Raw genomic sequence first — 21,853 nt, forward strand, 5'->3', positions numbered from 1 at the left:
AGCCCAAAAGAGGCCTTCACTGAACAGTTCTTAGAGCAGCTCATCAAATCCAAGAAGGGGACCCAAACAACGAGGTCCAGAAGGTGTAGAACCAGTGCATCCTGAAGGCCCACCTGGAGGAGGAGTTCACAGCACAGCCCTCTTTAGAGGGTGTTGTTAAAAAGCCACCGAGCCCCAATGGCTGCAGCCTGTGAAGCTCCATCCGTGGTCAGGTACTGAGGAGAGCAGCTGGAGGCTTTCTATCCCTGGAGCCATCAACTGGGCCAGAGGGAACTCAGGGCCCGCCCTGGGCACTGCAACTGTTCCCAGAGAAGGGGGCATCATGAGCCAGTTGGCCTTGTCAACCAGCACCTACCACTAAGTGGAGCATGGAATCCTCAGGTGGGCCCTGGGGTGGCCAAGGAAAAGCTGGGAGGGACATCGCTCTTTCTGCAAATAGGAAAGTGCTAACTCCAGAACACTGACAACACCAAATGCTGGTGAGGATGTGAAGCAACAGGAACTCTCATTCATTGCTGGTGGGAATGCACAATGGTCCAGCCGCTTGGGAGCAGTGTGGCAGTGTCTTAAAAAACGAAGCATACTCATGATACCAGCAATCGTGCCCTTGGCATTTACCCAAAGAAGTGGAAAATTTATGTCCACATAAAAACCTGCACACAGATATTTATAGCAACTTTATTCCTAATTGCCAAAACCTGGAAGCAACCAAGATGTCCTTCAATGTGTGAATGGATAAATAAACTGTGGTGCATCCAGACAATGGGATGTTATTCATTCCTAAAAAGAAATAAGCTATCGAGCCACAAAAAGACACGGAAGGACCTTGGATGCATATAACTAAGGGAAAGAAGCCAATCAGAAAAGGCTAAACACTACATGATTCCAACTCTATGACCTTCTGGAAAAGGCAAAACCATGGAGACAGTAAAAAGATCAGTGGTTGCCAGGGGTTGGGGGAGGAGGGGCGATTAGGAGGAGCCCAAGGGATTTTTAGGGCAGTGACACTATTCCGTATGATGCTGACATATGTCATCGTACAGTTGTCCAGACCCATAGAATGTACCACACAAAGAATGAACCCTAGAGTAGACTATGGACTTGCGTGATAATGACGTGTCAGTGTCAGCTCATCAGCCTAACAAGCATTCTACGGTACTGTGGTATCTTGATAGTGGGAGAGGCTCCACATGTGTGTAGGGGCAGGGGATATTTGGGAACTCTTTGTACCTTCTACTCAATTTTGCTGTGAACTTAAAACGGCCCTAAAACACAAAATTGTTTTTAAAAAGTATTCCTTACTATAAAATTAACACATTTCATTGCAGCAAATTTAGAAAATGCAGAGGTAAAATTTACCCATGATGCCACTCAGCGAGAACCAGGCAACATCATCTTTCCCTTTCAATGATTTGTCGTTTCTTAACTTTTCTTTTGTTAAGGAAAAAACAAACAAACAAACAAAACACAGGTACGTCCCTTCACCTAACAGTACGCCACGAATGTTTTTGAGAGTCTGGCTCCAGCATTCCTGATTTCAAATCCCAGTTCTGCCACTTACAACTGTATCGTCTTGGGCAGCTTTCTTAGCCTCTCTGTGCCTTATTTTCCTGAAGAGGACAATGGGGGTAATAATAGCACCTACGTCTTCAGCTGCGGGGAGGATCAAATTGGTTGTTTATATACATAAAGCACCCAGAACAGTGCCTGGCACATAGTAAGTGCCTACATTGTGTCCTCTACATAATAGTCAATATTCTTGCATAACAAGACACCACTTTTTTTTAAATTTTTTTTTTAACATTTATTTATTTTTGAGACAGAGAGAGACAGAGCATGAATGGGGGAGGGGCAGAGAGAGAGGGAGACACAGACTCAGAAGCAGGCTCCAGGCTCTGAGCCATCAGCCCAGAGCCCGACGCGGGGCTCGAACTCACGGACCGCGAGATCGTGACAGGAGCTAAAGTCGGACGCTTAACCGACTGCGCCACCCAGGCGCCCCAAGACACCACTTTTATTAGCTGCAGCAAACAATTCTGTTGCTCAGATATGGCATAATTTAACTAGCCTCCCCTAACTCAAAATATTCGGGGCCCTTGTGTTTCTCTCATAACCAACACTGCGATGAACATCTTTACGGATACACTGAAGTAGAACTTCTAGAAACTGTTTTAAAACTCGAGCCTGCGTGACGCCAAGTTGCCCTGGAGAACGTGGCACCAGCTAAAGTGTTACTGAATGTGAACATGGTTTCATCTTTGCCCACCTGACAAGCAGCAAATGGCATTTCAGTGTTTTCCACTCCTCCTTCCAGCAGATAGAGGCATCCCCTGACCTGGTCCTGGGGAGCGCCTTCCCGCGGCTCCAGGCGAGCTGGTCAAAGCCTAACCCAACCCCGCCCTGGATCCAAACCTGAGCCCTACCATCCTCTGACCCACTGGCATGCTCTAGCCACAATTTCTGTTTTTATTACCCCACCTTCTGTTTTGATAACTACCGTGATCCACATCACACATTCTGCCTCAGTTACTTCCTTTCTGCTCCCCGAGGGGCTGCCTTGCCTGAACTCGGTGCCTGTGGTCCCCACATGCTGGACGGGAGCCCTTTCCTAATTCATTCCACCCGGGCTGGGTCCACACCAGGTGATGGGTTGGGGGGCTCTCTGCCTCTTCACAAGCTCCCTCGAGGCATCTATTGTTTCCCTTTTTTTTTTTTTTTAACGTTTATTTATTTTTGAGACAGAGAGAGACAGAGCATGAACGGGGGAGGGTCAGAGAGAGGGAGACACAGAATCTGAAACGGGCTCCAGGCTCTGAGCTGTCAGCACAGAGCCCGACGCGGGGCTCGAACTCACGGACGGTGAGATCATGACCTGAGCCGAAGTCGGACGCTTAACCGACTGAGCCACCCAGGTGCCCCTATTGTTTCCTTTTCATTAAAATTTTTTTTCTTGGTGCAATTGTGAATGGGATCAGTTTCTTTGTCTTTCTGTTGCTTCATTATTAGTGTATAAGAATGCAACTGATTTCTGTACATTAATTTTGTATCCTGCGACTTTGCTGAATTCATGTATCAGTTCTAGCAGACTTTTGGTGGAGTCTATCGGGTTTTCCATGTATAGTATCATGTCATCTGCAAAAAGTGAAAGCTTGACTTCATCTTTGCCAATTTTGATGCCTTTGATTTCCTTTTGTTGTCTGATTGCTGATGCTAGAACTTCCAACACCATGTTAAACAACAGCAGTGAGAGTGGACATCCCTGTCGTGTTCCTGATCTCAGGGGGAAAGCTCTCATTTTTCCCCATTGAGGATGATATTAGCTGTGGGCTTTTCATAAACGACTTTTGTGATGTTTAAGTATGTTCCTTCTATCCCGACTTTCTCAAGGGTTTTTATTAAGAAATAATGCTGAATTTTGTCAAATGCTTTTTCTGCATCGATTGACAGGATCATATGGTTCTTTTCTTTTCTTTTATTAATGTGATGTATCACATTGATTGATTTGCAAATGTTGAACCAGCCCTGCAGCCCAGGAATGAATCCCACTTGATCATGGTGAAAATTGCACCTGCATTCTTCTCGAAGCTAGAACAAGCAATCCTAAAATTTGTATGGAACCACAAAAGACCCCAAATAGCCAAAGTAATATTGAAGAAGACCAAAGCGGGAGGCATCACAATCCCAGACTTTAGCCTCTATTACAAAGCTATAATCATCAACGCAGCATGGTATTGGCACAAAAACAGACACATAGACCAATGGGAGAGAATAGAGACTCCAGAATTGCACCCACAAAAGTATGGCCAACTAATCTTTGACAAAGCAGGAAAGAATATACAATGGAAAAGTCTCTTTAACAAATAGTGCTAGGAGAACTGGACAGCAACATGTAGAAGAATTAAACGAGACCACTTTCTTACACCATTCACAAAAATAAACTCCAAATGGATAAAGGACCTGAATGTGAGACAGGAAACCATCAAAACCCTAGAGAAGAAAGCAGGAAAAAACCTCTCTGCCCTCAGCCGCAGCAATTTCTTGCTTGACACATCTCCAAAGGCAAGGGAATTAAAAGCAAAGATGAACTATTGGGACCTCATGAAGATAAAAAGCTTCTGCACTGCAAAGGAAACAATCAACAAAACTAAAAGGCAACTGATGGAATGGGAAAAGTATTTGCAAATGACATATCAGACAAAGGGTTAGTATCCAAAATCTATAAAGACCTCACCAAACTCTACACCCAAAAAACAAATAATCCAGTGAAGAAATGGGCAGAAAACATGAATAGACACTTCTCTAAAGAAGACATCCAGATGGCCAACAGGCACATGAAAAGATGCTCAACATCACTCCTCATCAGGGAAATACAAATCAAAACCACACTGAGATACCACCTCACGCCAGAGTGGCTAAAATGAACAAATCAGGAGACTATACATGCTAGAGAGGATGTGGAGAAATGGGAAACCTCTTGCACTGTTGGTGGGAATGCAAACTGGTGCAGCCACTCTGGAAAACAGTGTGGAGTTTTTAATTTTTAAAAAATTAAAAATAGATCTATCCTATGACCCAGCAATAGCACTGCTAGGAATTTACCCAAGGGATACAGGAGTGCTGATGCATAGGGGCACTTGTACCCCAATGTTTATAGCAGCACTTTGAACAATAGCCAGATTATGGAAAGAGCCTAAGTGTCCGTCAACTGATGAATGGATAAAGAAGATGTGGTTTATATACACAATGGAATACTATGTGGCAATGAGAAAGAATGAAATATGGCCTTTTGGAGCAACGTGGATGGAACTGGAGAGTGTTATGCTAAGTGAAATAAGTCATACAGAGAAAGACAGATACCATGTGTTTTCACTCTTATGTGGATCCTGAGAAACTTAACAGAAGACCATGGGGGAGGGTAAAGGGGAAAAAAAAGTTAGAGAGGGAGAGAGCCAAGCCATAAGAGACTCTTAAAAACTGAGAATAAACTGAGGGTTGATGGGGGGTGGGAGGGAGGGGGAGGGTGGGTGACGGGCATTGAGGAGGGCACCTGTTGGGATGAGCACTGGGTGTTGTATGGAAACCAATTTGACAATAAATTTCATATTAAAAAAAAATTTTTAATTAATCTCAATACCCAATGTGGGGCTTGAACTCAAGACTCCAAGATCAAGAGTCACATGCTCTTCTGACTGAGCCAGCCAGGTGCACCATGTTTTTGTTTGTTTGTTTGTTTAATTGTGGTAAACTACACATAATAAAATTTTACCATTTTAACCATTTTTAAGTGTACAACTCAATGGCACTAAGCACACCTACAATGTCATACAACAATGCATTTTTAGAACTTTTCATCATCAGAAACAGGAACTCTGAACCCATTGAGTAATCACTCCCCACTCATACTTACCCCAACCCCTGTCGTTTCTATTCTACATTCTGTCTCTATGAATTTGCCTCCTCGACATACCTTAAATAAGTGGAAACATATGGTATTTGTCTTTTTGTGGCTGGTTTATTTCACTTAGCATAAGGTTTGCCAGGTTCATCCATGTTGTAACTTGTTTCAGAATTTCGTTCCTTTCTATGATTGAATAGGATCCCACTGCATCATGGATACGCGACATTTTGTTTACTCACTCGTGTGTGGATGGCCGCTTGGGTTGATTCCACTCTTTGACTATTGTGAATAATATAGCCATGAACAGGAGTACACAGGTACCTGTTTGAGCCCCTGCTTTCGATTCCTTTGGGTCTATACCTAGGGGTGGAATTGTTGGATCATATGGCGATTCTATATTTAACTCTTTGAGGATGTCATCACCATTTTACAGATAAGAAAACAAAGTCTCAGAAAGGTGGGAAGGCTGGCTCTACTCTGGAGTATGTGTAACCCAGGCCTGTCTCACTCTGAAACCCATGCTGTGTCCAACACTCTGTTGCCTCAGAGGTGAGATGTGGACAGATCTGGGGGCAGACATCAGAAGGCCCAGCTGGGGGGCCCTCTAAACTATATCTCACATCTGTTCGCTGTTTCCATTTCCATTTCCACGGCCCTGAGCCAAGCAACTACCTGGTCCCACTGGGATTCTAAGCCACAGGCTCCATTATCCCTGCTCCCCTCTGCCTGCCTCTAGCCAACGGAATCCTGCAAAGACACAAATCAGATGGAATCACATCACTCCCCTAATTAAAGGTCTTCAATGACTTCTCCTTAAATTTAGGGCAGAATTCTTGGGCCTGCTGCTCCAGCCCCTATCTGTTTCTCCTGTTTTCCCTAGCCCATCCCCTTCTTGTATGAGGTATACCAATCTGCAGTCTGTCTCCTGAACCAGAGAAGCCCCTTCCTGCCTCAGGACCCTTGCCATGCTATTCTCTCTGCCATCAGCACCTTCCACATACCATTGTCTGACTGGCCCCTTCTCAACCTTCTGGTCTCCTGTTTAAGGATTAAGACTCGTCAGAGAGGCTTCTCTGGCCACCACATCCAGAAGAGTCCCTCCCCACCCTTCCAACTTCTTTTTCATATCTCCTATTTTGACAGTCCATGATTCCAGAAGAACCCCTTCTCAGCCAAGAATGGGCATCTGTCCTTCAAGTCCAGCTCATGCAAAACAGGGGCCTAAACGTGCGCAAAGTCACCTGGGCCACCAGCCACCATGGAGGAGGGCAGCTCCTGCCTCAGTCTGGCTCGGATTCCGTGCCCCTCCCTGCCCCCTCCAAGCCAATTGGTTGTCTCAGAGGAGGAGGTTTCTGAGGTCCATTCTGACCTGGTCTCACCCCATTTATACTCTTCAGGGCTCCTGTTGCCCTCAAGGAAAATCAGGCACGTGAAGCTGCCAGGGCTTGCCTCTCTCCTTTCCCAGCCTCAGCCTGCGCCCTCTCACCCAGGCCCTAGACACGGCAACTTCAGAGGGTCTGCAATGTGTAAGTCCTTATACTGAGGCACAGGGAAGCAGACGTATCATTAAGGACCTGACCAGCCTAACACAAGTGTCCTACCTGCCTAGACCCATCCCCTGGTCCCCAACAAGGCCACCGGTAATCCTGCTAGTATCTTTGTGGGTTGCCTGACCAGCATTCTGATGAGATGGTGCAAATAAATGCAAATCAAGAGCAAAATGAAAAGATAACTCTTGCAAAAGATGCAGGAAGTCATGAAGTTGAGGACCTTGGCATCAGAGAACCTCATGGACACCAGCTCAGTCCTGGACAACTGGGGGCTGGGAGGGAAGGAGAGCAAAGAACTATCAACAAAGAGAGACAGGGGGCGCCTGGGTGGCTCGGTTGGTTAAGCCTCTGACTTTAGCTCAGGTCATGATCTCACGGTTCATGAGTTCGAGCCCCGTGTCGGGCTTTGTGCTGACAGCTCAGAGCCTGGAGCCTGCTTTGGATTCTGTCTCCCTCTCTGTCTGCCCCTCCCCTGCTCACACTCTGTCTCTCTCTCTCTGAAAAATAAACATTAAAAAAATTTTTTTTTTAATTAAAAAAAAAAAAACACAAAGACAGGAAAATGCTGAGAGGGTCAGCTCCAAATGGGAGCAATTCAACACACCAGAGGGCAAAGACAGGCACTGGGGAAACCCGCCCAAGTTGTGGCCCGTGCTCTGAAGTCAAATGCAAAGTGAAGGATGTGGCGAACTTGGCCAGAATAAGTCCATCTTTCCCCAAATGAACATCTGATTCCATTTGGGTTTGCTGTAAGAATTAAAACAACTGTCAATATAACAACTTTTGTTGACTATTAGATGAATTTATTTTTCTCATGTTTCATTTCTTCAAGACAAAGTCCCAAACTAATCTTTTTTTTTTTTTCTTTCAGCATTTGTTTTCAGTTTGGACTCCATTTATGTTAAATAGCCCTTTTTCTAGCATGAGTTTTCCTTCAAGAATGATCACTCCACCCCAACCCACCCCCTGTTCTCACGGTATGAAAAACAGTACTTTTTCTTATATACACTTCCACTCTTATGTTTGAAGTTCCTCCTTCCTACCTGGTAAACTCCCACTCATCCATCAAGGTCCATGTCATGTGGCCCACCCTTTCTGAGAAGCATTCCCTACTGTTACACAGATTTTGTAACGTGGTGGCTACTGTTGGAAATCTGATGCATCTCTATGCTCACAGTGCTTAATACAGAACACACTTCTTAGTAGGTGCTCACATATGAGGAAGGAAGGAAGGAAGGAAGGAAGGAAGGAAGGAAGGAAGGAAGGACACCTGCAGACTCATAATCTCCTGCATTTGTTTTCTGTAACAGAGCATTTATTCATCTTGTTGCAATTCTGTCTTGCTGCTAAATCACGGGCCCTCTAGGGAAAAGAGGTTCACCCTGTACAGAGCCTTCATCCCTGAAAGCGGAGGTTCACCCTGTACAGAGTCTTCATCCCTGAAAGCGTGTTATAAATGTGTACTGCCTGAATGAAAGTGGATTCATCAATTCTGACTTTCAACATAAAGAAATCCACTTCTGCTGATGGAATAAGAAATAGGACTGTCTGCATTTTACTCATCACCTTTTCCAACTTCCCTCCTCTGCTCCTCTCTGGCACCACTGAAATTCTTCCAGTACATATTTATTAAACATGTGTAAGGCACTAGGGAACTCAACAGTGAGCAATATCTCTGCCATCACGAATCTTTGGTTCTGGTGAGAAGGCTGACAATAAACGAACAAATACATGTATAGAGAGAGTCATCTGAGATTGTAGTACTGAGAAAAAATTCGGCTGGGTGATGTGACAGAGGGTGCTTTGGATGGGTGAGACAGGGTAAGGGACGGAGAGAGGTGTTTTAAGCATTGTGGTCTGGTAAGGCCACACGTTGGAAGTAACATTTTAGTTATGTTCTGAGTTTTTAGATGGAGCAGCCAGGGAAGAATCTGGAGAAGAGAGTTCAAGGCAGAGGGAGCAGCTTGTGCAAAGGCCCTGAGGTGGGAATTACTTTGGCATGTTTGAGAAACAAGCTGGTCAGAGCTTAGTGAGCACTTAGATGGTTGGCTCAGTGGATGGGTGGAGGAATATGATGTGGGGTTGGAGAAGTCAGCCTTGTGGACATGGGGCAGATTGGTCATAAGTCTCCACTGCTCTGTATGGCATTTATGTCTGTACATGAATTTCCCTGACCCTTGACTTTGGGCCTGCCCAGGGGAGTTGTTTTGATGAATGAGATGTTAACAGATAGGACACTGGCAGAGGTTTGACATATGCTTTCATGGTGGGGCTTACTATCTTGGGCTTCTGCCAGCCCACTGGTCCAAGAAGGATAAGAGACACCTGGAGCAGGCCTGGACCTAACCTAGAGCCTGGGCCAAGCCCACCCAACCTCAGTCAAACTACAGCCGACCCAAAGATGTTGGAAAAAACCTGACGGTTTTAAGCCACTGGATTGGTGGGAAGGGATTGTTTCACAGCATTGTTTTGGGTATAGTTAACTCACATGAAGCCACTGTAGGAAGCTGGGATTTTATTTCAAGGGGCATGAGAAGCCAGCTGGATGAATGCTGCCTTAGATGGCCCTTAGCTCCGGTGTCTCTATGACAGATGTGGCAGTCACGAGGCTGGTTCACACACACTATCTTCCTGAGGGGCACATAACATGATTGCATTTCCCCACCACCTTAAAGTTAGCACGGCCATGTCACTTGTGAGCAGAAGTGATATTAACATGTCAATTCCAGATGAAAGCTTTAAGGGCCAGAACACTAGTCCATCTTTCATTTTTCCTCTGCCAGGGCAACCAGTAAAGCTCTCTAATTCCACCCACTTCTCTCCACTTCCACGGCTTCCAACCTGGTCCAGACTATCGTTCCTTCTCGCCTGCATGATCACAGTAGCCTCCCAACCAGTCTCCTCTTTTCCACTCCTGCCCCCTGTGTTAGACAGCATAACAGTCTCCCACAATGATGTCAATGATGTTTATGGCCTAATCTCCAGAACTTGTGAAAATGTTACCTTATGAGGAAAAAAAAAATCCTTTGCAGGTATGATTAGGTTGAGGGTCTTGAAATGGGCGGACTGGTGCCCAACTGTGTGGCCCACTGTCATCCCAAGGGTCCTTACAAGAGGCAGGAGGCTTGGAGTCAAAGAAGGAAATGTGACAATCATGGCGGAGGTTGCGGTGAACGCACCTGGGGGAGGATGAAGGCAGGAAGCCTCCAGAAACCGGCAAAGGCAAGGAAAAGGCTCCCTAGAGCCTCTGGAAGGAACACAGCCCTCCTGCCACCTTGATTTGAGAGCTTCCAACTTCCAGGACTGTAAGATAATAAATCTGTATTGTTTGAAGCCGCTGAGTTTGTGATAATAGAAAACAAATCCACTTCCCTAGAGTCTCGTCTCCACACGGCAGAAGTTGGAGGCTGTCACTTCCCTGCACGAGACCTTCCACGGATTCCCCGTTGCCTGCAGGGGATCTCGAACTCCTTGTCTGGGCAACGAGGCCTGTCCACCTCTCCAGCAGCATCACTCGCTCCTGCAGGTGGCTTTCTCTGAGAGGGCCTTCCTGAGCCCTAGACTAAATTGAGTGCTTCCGTGTCCTCTATTTTAGCGCCCCTTATGACATCTGTTCCACACATTTGCAGATACATTGCTTTGCTGTTGTCCCTTCTAGACCATCAGCACCATGGAGGGCAGGGACTATGCAATCACTGTCAGTACTCACTGAGCAATTACGAAGCATCAGGCTGCACTTGCAACATCACATTTAATCCTCAGAGTAACCCCGTAGACAGATTCCATCATTACCTTCCTGTTATGGACGAGGCCCGGAGTCTTAGTGAACAGAACATGGAGAGTAAGGGGCTGAGCCAGGACTGAACTCGGGACTCAGGCAGGCTTGGCCCAGAGCCCATTCTTGTATCCTCCGGACTCTACTGCTCCGTTTGGTTCACCCTGCCTGGAACACAGTAACTGCTCAGTAAATACATGGCAAACGGATGGATGTTCCCTGGAGGTGTGGCGCCTGGGCTGAGAACGGCGTGCCCTTATTGAAAGAGCGGCAGAGAGCACAGCTGCATCGTTGAAAATAAAACACACAAGACGACGAGACCAAATTGTTCGGGGCCATGGATGGCCTCACTGCCCATCTGTTCCCTGTGCCACCCTGTCCCCATTAAGCGTAAAGCTCAAGGAACTGTTAGAACAGAAACCTAGCCCCTCCTTAACAGTGTTTATAGATGAGGAGAGAGCCACCCGGCCTCCCGGGAGAATGATGGCTTTTGAACCTGACAGTGTTTCCCCACAAGGAAATGAACTGTTGGACCTGCGGGAATCATCTTCAAAGCCAGAGAACCTGGTTTAAGCACGGCTTTTAGAAGAAGCTAATCGTGCCCCTGACTCCCGCCAACCAGATGGCTGGGCCGCCTTCCCCTTGTGGAAGCGGGGGCCTGCTTCACACAGCTGTCCAAGCTGCGGGCTGAAATCAAGATGCTGGAATCCAGCCTCTGCTCTTTCATCCGCAGCCTCTGGGACCTGCGGTCCGGAGTCAAGTGTGGGGTGAGCCGCAGGGCCTGCGGCAGGCGAGGCCTCGCAAGCAATTAGCTCCCGTGCCCAGACACTTGCTCCTTTTTATGTTCCTAATCTCTTTACCAGAAACACTCTGGATTTTGTTCTGAGCTGGGCTAGGAGCATCGCCCTCCTCAGATGGCACTGGAAAGTCAGGTGTTTTCAATGCCAAAGCCGTCAGGCCGAGCTTTGTGGACTCGGAGCACAGACAGACGGGGGTTAGAGGGTCAGAAGGGAAGAGAGACTACAGAGCACAACAGTGGGGGAACACCAGAAGCCAAGGGGTAGAAATCAGAACATCTATCAGATGAAGAAAAGTCCTTGGACCTGTCAAATGTTGTTGATGTTTGGGGGGCAACCTGATGGGGTACCAGAAAGGGGTGGGGGGTGGCTATGGGGAGACACTTCTGTTCTGGAGAGAAAATGCTTTCCCCTGCATTCTGATATGATGAACTTGGACCCAAATGTCTGTCTGTCACTAACACTGATCATCTCTGGTGGGATTACGTGTGTCTGTTTTCTTCCTTCTTTCTGAATTTTTGGAATGATCACGCATTTCCTTGAAAAACTGAAAAAACACTTTTTATGTTGAAAAACAAAACAAAGTCTGGCTGACCCTGCGAGGGTCCTCACAACAACCCTAGCAAGTGCTCAACACTTGGTGAACGTTCTTTCCTTGAGGGCCACGGCCAGCTCCTGAGCCAGGTGGACCCCTACTCCAGCCCCGCCTCTCAGAGCTGTTTGTGGAGTAACGGCCTGCCTGTCACAACTATCCCAAACAGCCAGACACCGAGCTTAGAGTCCAGGCCAGCCCTTGGCATTTAGCCTTTCTTATCCTCCAATGAGGACAAAAAGACTGAGCAGGCGGGCTTGTGAGCAATAAGGAGCCCGATGTGTGTGCAAACACTGAGCCAGTATCTGGCAAACACAAGACAACCAAAGGTAATGAAAGATGGCTGGCTGAACTGGAAACCGCCAGCGCAGCCAGCCCCAGCCCTGACGCCTCACCTTCTCCGTTTCTCCCACGGCCACTCACCCTGGCGCTCGGGTGCTTATTTACTTTACATGTTCCCCAAGTTCACTTTAAGTGACTCACTGCTTTTACTTGCCTAATCCTCAACAATACCTGTGAAACCACAGCTTTGATATGCCAGTTCCATTTCCCAAAGGTACGTGAAAGTCAGTACAAAATTACTGACAACTAAAATGTTTTCTGTGCACCATCTAAAACTGCCTTTCATGGGGGCACCTGGGTGGCTCAGTCGGTTAAACGTCTGTCTTCGGCTCAGGTCACGATCTCAAGGTTTGTGAGTTCGAGCCCCACATTGGGCTCTTGCTGTCAGCACACAGCCCGCTTCAGAGCCTCTGTCCCCCCCACCCGCCCATTCCCTTCCCCTCAAAAATAAATAAACGCATCAAAAAATACAATGAAATTGTCTTTCATGGCCTCAGGGTCCTGTGCCCCACATTGTGGGAGCCACACCGTGGGAAATGCTGCCCTACCCACACTGAGCTCCTGTGAAGCGTCCAAACTGGGTTGCCGATGTTCTAGGTGGGCTGCAGCACATCAGGGATGAGGCTCCTGAGAGAGGTCGCTCTCTGCGGGGCCAGCACCCCCCCACCCCGCACCCACCTTCCCAAGCCCCCACCGCAGAGCCAGCCGGAGGGCCTCCCAAAGCACAGCCAGATGCAAGCCAGGGAAGGGGGGGCGGTCCACTTCCCCGCTGGCGGTGGCCTTGGGCTCTGGCCTGCCCTTCTCTGTGCCCACAGTCACCACCTTAGTCAGGCTCCATTGCCTTCTACCAGCCTGGGCCACCGACCCTATCTCTCACTCTCCAATCCATTCTCCACACAAATCTTCCCCACAACGTCCTCATTCGAAATTCCATCATGCTCTCCAGTCACTAGAGTTGTTGAGGTTGTAAACTGGAATGTTTTGCCCATGCAGGGTTCTCTCTCTCTTCTAAAATGAGCACAATGAATGTGATTTTCATGAATATTGATGTAACGCCTTTAAAGATTATTCTAGGAGCTCGGAAAGTAACTCCTTGGCAGTTCCTCCTTACCGTTACAGTGTAACAGCGACGCTGAAGACAGGCTCTGTGCTGCTCCAGACTATCTTCTCTTTGTCCCACGTCTCATGGCCCCAGGTGGCCTCATGTTACTGGCCTTGTGCTACCGTTTGGAGGTGCTGCAGAGCTGAAGGACTGTCCATCCGACCAAGCTCTTCCCATGTGAGGTCTCTCAGCTGGCTGCTCTCTCAGGAGGCTCTGGGCTCTTCTCCTCTGCTACACAGATGGTGCCAAACTTTTTTTTAATGTTTATTTATTTTTGAGAGAGAGAGAGAGAGAGAGAGAGAGAGAGCGAGAGCGCACAAGCAGGGGAGGGAGAGAGAGAGGGGGAGACACAGAATCTGAAGCAGGCTCCAAGCTGTCAACTCAGAGCCTGACGTGGGGCTTGGACCCACGAACTGTGAGATCATGACCTGAGCCGAAATCAGATGCTTGACCGACTGAGCCACCCAGGCGCCCCCAAATGTTGAGAACTTTAACAATTCAGATTATTAAATTTGAAAAGTGGAGTTATCCAGCCACGGGCGCTCATGTTCCCACGTGGCAGCCACGAGGAGAGGCCAGGTGGCAGCTGCCCCTTGACTGAAGCATCTGCTCTCCAATTCACCACAGTCCCCACCACCCCCTATCGTTCCCCAACAATGAGGCGGCACCAGCTGTTTCTCTTACGGCGGCATTGAGGACAGAGAAAGCTTTCTTATGTCCTTGTCTTGCAAAATTGGAAAAACTAAAGCTAGGCGGCGAGGATCCTGTATTTCAAACAGGAAAGAAGGTATTTTTTGGTGAAAAGAAGCACCCAGTCTGCCTTCCTCATCTGCATGGCTTGCTTGGCCTCTGTAAGTCGTCGAGTTTGTATCTGCTGTTCTGGGGAGAGAACTAAACCTCTCTGCAGGGTATAATGAAGTTAGGATAAAAGGCGGCTATAATAAGGCACCCCCAAACTAGAATGGCTTCAGCAAATTACAAGTTTATCTCTCTTTCATGCAAAGTTTGTTCCAACTTATGATTTGATGGTGTTGGGAATCTGGGCTCTTTCTATCCTGTTCTGTAATTTGTTCTCAATATGCAACAGCTACCTCGTGGTCTGAGATGGCCCCACCATCCCAGCTGCATTCCAGCCAGGGGGGATGAGGGAAAAGTAGAGAGGGACACAATCTGAAAGTTTCACTTAGAACATTCACTCTTGTCCCGCTATCTGAAAATAGTTGCCTCGCCACACCTACCTAGCTGCGAGGGAGGTTGCCAAATGTAGGTAAGCTGATGTCTATGTTCGTGCCTACCTAAAAATTGTTACAATACAAAGAGGAGGGAATGAGCAGTCTCTGTCATCTAATCGCCCTGTTCATCCCTCCAGCCTCATGTCCCACCTGTATGCCTCAGAAATTTGCCCTCCCATGATCCGTCACTCCCCTGTGCCCTTTGTGTACACCCTTCCCTCTGTCTGGAATGCCCTCCCTAGACTGACTCCCTGGTAAGTCTTCCTCATTCTTCAAATCTAAGGCAAAGTATGCCTCCCCTATCACGCCTCTGCCACCTGCCCCAGCTAAGCTCAACATTCTCTCTCTTGGGTTCATTTTATAGTTTGTAGGAGCCGACGCCAGACTGCCTAGGCTGTGTTTCAGCCTCTGTACCTGCCCTCTCCTTCTTCCCTTCCTCCCTTCCCCTCCCTTCTGCCCAGGACTGGGTAAAATATACATCTGGTGAACTAGGTAGGCTATTGGGGCTCAGGGGTCATCTCTAAGGGTGTCTCATTTCAGGGTCTTGTCAACCTTACTGAATATCTGCAGAGTATCCTCACCCTGAATCTACAGGAAAGGCTCCTGAGGGCTATGGTCAGCTGGGGTTTCTCCCCAGATGGGCCTTGGCCGGCATAGGGATGTTCCCATCCCTAAATGGCATCCACCCCAACCCAGCCCAACAATCCCCATCCTCTTATCTCCACTGAGCCCAGCACTGGGTGGGGGGACTGACCACATCCTACAGCCACAGGCAAGCAGGGCCCATGGGATGCATAAGGATCTGTTGTCTGGGGGAGGACACAGGGAGGTACAGGGAGGCCTTCTTCTGGAAAGGACCATGGGGTAGTAGCAAAAGCACTGGTTTTAGCACCCACCGACCTACGTTATTATCCTATGATGCTCTAGCGTCATGAAACAACCTCTTGATTTCCCTGTCAAATGGGACTAATAAAGTCCCACGTGCCATGCTGCTGGGAGTATAAAAATGGGATAATACAGGTTCTCAACAAACATCAGTTCCCTTCCCCACTTTCCATGGGTCTCTGTCTCAAGCGGGAGACTGGGCCTAAGTAAGGTAGTTTCAGTCCTGGGCCCCAAAGCTGAGATTCCTCGTTGGACTATCCCAACTGGGTAGAATTGGAAGTCGGGTTGCAGTGTAGGTCGAGGACAGGCTTTGGGCACAGAGAGTCCGACTGCTGCTCTTGAGCTGTCGGATCTTGGTCAAGACACTTCATTCTGTTGTATCTCGGGTTCCTGTGCGTCACTGGGGCAATGAGGTCCTGCCTGTGGGAGCACTTACTGAGAAACACTAAAGGGCTTGTAAATCACTGAGTGGGGTTTACATCACGTGGTTTGAACAGACAGATATGGCAACGTTTTCTGTATCTGTTCACGGGCTAGCAGCTGGCTAGCATGACTGTTCCTTGTAAGAGGGCTTGCCGAGGGCATAGGTCTGCTCTGCTGTCACTGTCCCTGGTCACCTTGGCCACCACACCAGAAAGGAAAGGTACAGGGGCAAGACAGGTCTGGAAAGGGGTGAGTTAACAAGCCTCGCTGGGTCATATCTGACCAGCACACAATTGGAAAGGAGGGAGCCAGGGTGGGCTGCTGCCTGCTTTCATGCGGTCCTGTATTTCCCACCCACCGGTCCATTCACGGCACTAGGCGTGTGCTGATCCCTGCCCAGCACCTCCCTGGCTCCCAGGGGTGCCACTATCACGGCACAAAGGTACCCCTCTCCTGGAAGGAACAGGCAGCAATTTTGCATTCGGGTTGAAACCTCCGCAAATCAATTTTCAAATGCTTTCTATGTGACAGCCTATGGCGGCGCCCGCCTCCTTGGTCCCCTCAATTTCCGTCTCTGCCCCTCCACAGTGATTCAAAGGGAGCTTTCTGAAACCCCTTTTCCCCTCCAGTGAATCACTATTCATTTATTCATTCATGTGTGCACTCAGTATTTATTGAGACATTGTGCTGGGGCTGGGGAAAGAAGAGTTAATAAGATATACGAGGACCCTGTCCTTCTTGGAGCTTCTAGTGAATAAAATAATGACATGTGGTAGTAAGTGTTGCCCTATGAAGAGATGTGCCAAAAGGCAAGAAAAGGGGTTACCTCTACACGGGATGGTAAGCCCATGGGAGAGCCAATGCATTAGGGTGCCTGATAAGTCCTCCCGGATGGGTGCTCCACTGGTCACCTGGTGAACCCCTCAGACTGGGTTCTCATCCTCATCCTGCTGGCTCAGAGGGCTTTTCATCAGCATCCTGGGAGTAGGTCCTTATCTTGGGGTGGACTTATGTTATCCAAGCTGTTATAGGTTGAATTGTGCCGCCCCCTCCCCCATAAAGATATGCGAAGTCCTGATACCCAGTACCTCAGAATGTGGCCTTATTTGAAAATAGGGCTATGCCTGATGTAATTAATTAAGGTGAAGTCATTAGGGGAGGCCATAAGGCAGTATGATTGGTCTCCTTATTAAAAGGGTAAATTGGACACAGAGACAGATGTGCACAGAGGGAAGACCATGAAGACACAGAGGGAGAGGATGATCATGTGGTGGTGTAGGCCAAGACTGGAGTGATGCATCTACAAGCCAAGGAACATCAGAGATTGTTGGTAACTACCAGAAGCTAGAAGAAGCAAGGGAGGATTCTCCCCTCGAGCTGTCAGAGGGACCACGGACCTGTCAACACTTTGATCCCAGACTTCTAGCCTCTAGAATTGTATGACAATAATTGTCTATTGTTTTAAGCCATCCACTCATGTACCAAGTTCTTAGTGAGCAACTATTATGTGCAGACACCATGCTAGGTCCTAGGGACACATGTGGAGGCCTGGAGGCCCAGGGGTAAGGGGTAGGGGTGAAGAGCCTGGGCGGGAGGTGACAGGACCAGGGCACCACCATCAAGGAGAGGCATTTGTAGGGGAGGCTGGAACCAGAGCAGGGAAGGTGACGACCCACCCCTCCCTGATGGACAGAGCTGGGGGGTACTGTGAGGTGAGGCCTCAGGGGCGGCCCTTTCCTATCCTCCTGGCTGAAGTGATCACAAGGTTGTTTCTCTAGGTGGGCGCCACACAACAGATGAGGCTTCTGCTTCAAAAAAGCATCTACAGTCCCCTCTAATAGTTGGGCCTCCCTGAGATTGCCCCAGATGACGCTGGTTGGAGCTTACAGTGTGCTCCAACTCTTGGTTCACGTTGACCAAGGTGTTACTGGTTTAATCCAAATGTCACAAAGGCCTCACCCCAGCGCCATCAGGTGGGTGCTTTTCGCCAGGTACGGTGTTTTTACTGGCCCCCCCACTCCCTCATTAGGCCCCATGCTCACATTCTTACTTCATGCCTTGCCCAAGTGGAAGCATCTGAGGTTAAGATCTCTGTCTTACTCAGGTTATCGGTAATGTTCCAGTTATCTGTTGCTATGTGACAAACTACCCCAAAACAACAGAACAACTGTTTAACTCTTCTATTGGCCAAGAATCCAGATGAGGCATAGTGTGGATGATGTGTCTCCCCTCCATGGTGTCTGGGGCCCCAACTGGGAAGACTGCAATGGCTGGGGGCTCGGATTACCTGGAGCCTTCTTTACTCACTTATCTGGCACCTACGCTGGGATGACCCCAAGATTGACCGCAACTTGAACTGACAGCCCAAGCATCTACGCTGGCTTCTCCATGTGGATTGGGAGCCTCACACCATATTGGCCTCAGGAGAGTTGAACTTCTTACACGGCAGCTCAGTTTTCCAAGGGCAAGGGTTCAGGAGAACAAGGTTTGGCTGTATGTCCTTTCATCACTTAACCTTGGAAGTCACAGAGAATCACCTCCACTGTACTCCATTCATCAAAAGAGTACCAAGCCCTTGGAGTTTTGAGAGGAAGGGCATGGAGTTTATGGACAGAGACATAGACTCCTCCTCCAAAAGAGAAGTGCCAACAAATCCGTGGCTGTATTTCAAAACTACCATGGTCAATTACAGCCACAAGGTAGGAAACCAGATTTCCCTCAGGCTTAGGTTTTGGGGTATGCCTCACTTGACTGACACCTGGCCCTCCACTCAAGCACAGAATGAGGTTCAAATCCCTTGGCATGAAAATCTAAGTCCTTCATAGCCTGTCCCAGCCTGCATTCCAGCCTTCTCCTCTGGCCATCTGAGCTTTCCTTGAACCGGCTGAATATGCTCACGTAAGGTGCCACTTGCTGGCCAACTGTGTGGGCCAGAGGACCCGTGACCCCCCCTAGAGGGACACAACTGTCCAACTCCTCAAAGGTGCTATTGAGCCTGGCGGCACCCCTGGGTTATTCCTCCAGAGGCTCGGAGCTACCCCAGGGGATGCTGAAACCCATCCGGAGCCCTGGATTCTTGGCCTGAGGATGCTGTCCCCTGTCCTCCGCTAATGACTCAGCCATCTGTTTTCCTTCCCTGAACTCTGCTCTGCTGGAAGCTGCACAGACACCCCAGCTGGGGCTTCAAAGCCAGGTGGTTTGAGTGGCCCTAAGCATGGGAATCGGAGCTGCTTGTGATTCTCTAGAGTTCCCGCCCCAACTCATAACTATTCACAGGGCACAGACAGCTGAGCTCTGTTTCCTTGAAAGGGCCGCCTTTGAAGCCAGTGATGGGGGCCTTGGACAGCCTCCCACGTGAGCACTGCACCCGGTGAGGGGAAGACAGGGGTCATGGGGGCCACACCTGGAGGGGCCACTCTGTTAAAAGGACCCACGGCCATGGCCAGGAAGGCGAGAAGTGAGACAGGAGGGATGCACTTCCGCCAGGTGACCTCTGGTCCCCAACCAAATGGATGACTGTGAGGACTGAGAGTCTAGGAATTAAAGCCACATCTCATTTCAGTTGACGAGCTGCAGCCTGGTCTTTACTGGGGGGGGGGGGGGGGGGGGAACAGACAAGTCAAATTCACAAGCACATAAGGTACATGATACTCTGCACTTGGACTTGTGCCCCTGCACAGTACTTAGCGAGTCAAGCACAAGTAAACTGAACCTGAGTCTAGCAAGAAGCCTTTTTTTTTAAAGTATTAAAAAAAAGGTATTATCTGTATTAATTCCTAATGTTTAAGGTTTTTAAAAACTTTGGAAATAATTAGAGACTCCCAGGAAGTTGCAAAAATAGTACACAGGATTCCACGGACCCTTCGGCCAGCCCTCCCCCTGTGGTAACATCTTCTAGAGCAATAGCCCAACATCACAAGGAGACTGATGTGGACATAGTACGGTTAACTAGACCGCCGACCTTCCTCCGCACCGGTTTTTACATGTTCACTTGTGTGTGTGTGTGTGTGTTTCTGTGTAATTTTATCCCATGGATAGACTGGCGTAACCACCACGGTCATCAAGACACGGACCCTTTCCATCCCCACCTAGGAATCCCCTCACGTTACCTCTTCACAGCCAAAACCCCCTCCACCCGTCCCCTGGCAGCCTCTAATCTGGTCTCCACCTCTGTAGTTTTGTCATTTTGAGAATGTTCCATAAATGGACTCATAGGGCATGCAGCCTTTGAGATTGGCTTTCTTCACTAAGCATCATTCCCACAACGCCCATCCAGGTCGTTGCACATATGGACAGTTTGCCCCCCGTTACTGCTGAGTAGTGTTCTAGTGTAAAGATGCACCAGAATTTGATCAGCCATTCACCAGCTGGAGGACATTGGAGTTGTTTCTGGTTTGGGGGCTATTAAATCCACTGTGAACACTTGTCTGTGGGTTTCTGTGTGGATATAAACTTCCATTTCTCTGGGATAAATGCCCAAGTGAACATGTCGTTTTAAGCTTCTCTGTTATCTGGCGCACGTCTCCCAAGGAGTTCCAATCTGCAAAGACTTTGGATTTTGTGTTTTAACACACCATACAGTTAGTCATTTTTCTGAAGGGAAATCATCTTGTTCTCACTCGGCTTTTGGAAATGGGGCTCCTTCCATATAGAATTTGCATATGAGAGAATATTTACGTGTCAGTTTTATTCAAGGGATAATCATGCTATTCTCATAACCAATTTGAAAAGTAGAAAAGAGACAGGCATTGTACCTCCATTCTACACGCAATGACATGGAAGTCCATGCTTGACGTGGTTTTGTTTTTCATTTTACTGGTGGACTAGCTGTGGGCTTTTCAGTAGGATCCTGAGATGGGTACAGAGGAGAAAATGAAAATAGTGTGCTGGGTCTGGACTAGAAAGTGATGACAGTAAGGATGATCCAAGCTTCTGGATTCCTAGTTGTCAGACTTTTAAAAGAAATACTTCACACATACCAAAGGGTAGAAAGTTGTTTTACCAAGATGGTAATGTTGCTATGGCAACACAAGAGGGGTTTCAGACCTGTCTCTATGGGGCTTAGTGAAAACATTCACCACACTTTCATAATATGTAACTGATTTAGAAATAAATTACGAAGAGCAGAAAACCTATTTAATAGGAAATTTGAATGAAATATTTTCAAAAATCTGAATGAGAATTTCCTTCCATGAATATAACTTTTGTGTCAGGCTTTAGGCTCACGGCCACCTGCAATCTTTGCTTTAATGATGAATGCTTCAAATTCTTAATAGTCACCATTGCTAAGAAATTTTGCTTTCACAGGGTGCCTGGGTGGCTCAGTCCAGCTCTTGATCTCAGCTCGGGTCAGGGTCATGATTTCACAGTCTGTGAGACTGAGCTCCCAGTGGGGCTCTGTACTGACAGGGCAGAGCCTGCTTGGGATTCTCTCTCCCACTCTCTGCCCCTCTCCACTCATAAGCATGCCCACACATGTGCTCTCTCAAAATAAATAAACTTTAAAATATTATTAAAAAAAACAAAAAACAACAAATTTTGCTTTCATAAGTAGTTAAAAAAAACGTTTAGAAAAATTTTTTTGCCATCTCTAAAAATTTACAACGGTCAAAACTACGTTTAAAGAACCTCTCTTTTCACTTGGCAATCATAAGTGTACGAACTTCTTGGGACTTTGAATCCGGACACATTTCTTCATACTAAGTGTTTCTGTGGAAGTGGGGGCCTCATGACTAGTCAGAGGTAAAGACAAAGGAG

At 47.9% G+C, this 21,853-nt stretch overlaps 1 protein-coding gene across 1 annotated transcript in view; it reads right to left on the reverse strand.

The window, feature by feature from the left end:
• The window catches only part of LOC125168466 (uncharacterized), a 428,202-nt gene extending 414,440 nt beyond the window's left edge, over window positions 1–13,762 (reverse strand). Inside the window, exon 1 of the mRNA XM_047863646.1 lies at window positions 13,566–13,762. The gene's annotated coding sequence lies outside the window, so the exon portion shown is untranslated. The remainder of the gene's footprint in view (window positions 1–13,565) is intronic.
• Window positions 13,763–21,853: the final 8,091 nt, after the last annotated feature.

Source organism: Prionailurus viverrinus, chromosome A1 (genome assembly GCF_022837055.1).
Source record: "Prionailurus viverrinus isolate Anna chromosome A1, UM_Priviv_1.0, whole genome shotgun sequence".
Lineage (NCBI taxonomy): Eukaryota > Metazoa > Chordata > Mammalia > Carnivora > Felidae > Prionailurus > Prionailurus viverrinus.